This window comes from Monopterus albus, unplaced genomic scaffold (genome assembly GCF_001952655.1).
Source record: "Monopterus albus unplaced genomic scaffold, M_albus_1.0 scaffold188.1, whole genome shotgun sequence".
Lineage (NCBI taxonomy): Eukaryota > Metazoa > Chordata > Actinopteri > Synbranchiformes > Synbranchidae > Monopterus > Monopterus albus.
Window position 1 is genome coordinate 649,774 of NW_018128068.1, and position 1,299 is coordinate 651,072.

Sequence of the window (1,299 nt, forward strand, 5' to 3'; positions counted from 1 at the left end):
CAGGTAACCCATCTGAATTTGTCACTATGTAAATATTCCAATGAACATTTACAAAGCACTTGTGAACACAAATCATGCTGATTCCTTTATTTTTCTTTCATTTTCTTGCATTATGTAAATACTTCGTGGTGACCACGTCGCATCCCTTTGTCTTTCATTAGCCTAATTGCAGGTCTTTGGCCATAATCCCACAGAGCATCGCGCAGTTTACGTCATGACTTGTCAAAATCCAAGATGGCGGCATTTTCGAAAAGGCCTAAGGAAGAACCGTCCTTGCACATCCAGGTATGTAGTCTTCAAATGAAATTCCTGTCATTTCGTCGTTAGACCAGTTGTAAGTAATTAGCTTATCTATAATCTTCGTTTGTTTAAGCTTGTGTTGGTTCATTGAGAGCGCATCGACTGAACACAACTGGAACCAACTAAGAGACCAACTGCATCTAAAATAAAGGTTTTACTCCTAACACATCAGTGAGGCTGGTTGCACAGTAATTGAATAGTGCAGCCTACATATGTTAATGTTTAATGAGAGCCATTCTTGCCAGCAAAACTATTATTATATGTCTAAGCAGAAATAGGTCAAAAAAGTTAGTCTGGGCCTATAAGGTCATGTGCTTTTGGGAAATTTACTGCGTGTTTGTTTATTGTAATACAGTTAGTAGCCTACTGTGCTGGAAAATAAGCAATGCACTGTAAATAAGAACTTGTGGTGCCTATGCTTTGTGAGTTAAGTGTTTGTCAGCCCACTTGTAGATCACAATGGATGAGTGTCTGTACTGTAGCTGCTTGATGTGCTTATCAGAGTTTTCAGCTATCACTGCTCTTAAGTATTCTAGCATCTGTAATAAACATAGACCTATCCAGCTCATATCCTGTTTTGAATCTGTCAGCATGGTACTTTAGTTGAAGTGTCTGAACCCTGGGGACAACTGTGTGAGTCATTTCCACGTATCTCATTTTTGATGTTGAGTCTTAAAGGAAATGGTGCTGAGCATCCAGCAGGAAGGGATTCCTTCAAACTGAAGACATCAACAACATCCCGAATATACCACACGTAACGTGAGGTCGTAGGAATGGGAGTGTGTGTGTGGAAATGATGCCAGAGTGACCCATTACCAAGGTCAGTCCAGAACATTTTTACCCAGAAATCTTGAGTGTAAACAGAGCACATCAAGGCAACGGAAGTGCTGTGTGTCATGGCTGACGTACTTCATCTCAGAATAATACTATGAAATTAAACCACTGTCTGTAGCCTATTCCTTCCTTCACCCTCAAAATTTCCCCCAAGATTTGACATTA

General features: G+C 40.1%; 1 long non-coding RNA gene across 4 annotated transcripts in view; it reads left to right on the forward strand.

The window, feature by feature from the left end:
* Positions 1-215: 215 nt before the first annotated feature.
* Positions 216-1,299, forward strand: part of LOC109970008 (uncharacterized) — a 15,042-nt gene continuing 13,958 nt past the window's right edge. For 2 of the 4 annotated variants that reach the window (XR_002276347.1, XR_002276349.1), the window contains exons 1-2: positions 216-285; positions 971-1,120. This is a non-coding gene — a long non-coding RNA (uncharacterized LOC109970008). Of the gene's footprint in view, positions 335-373; positions 452-970; positions 1,121-1,299 lie in introns of all 4 variants that reach the window. The other 2 variants (XR_002276348.1, XR_002276350.1) reach the window with 2 other exon arrangements.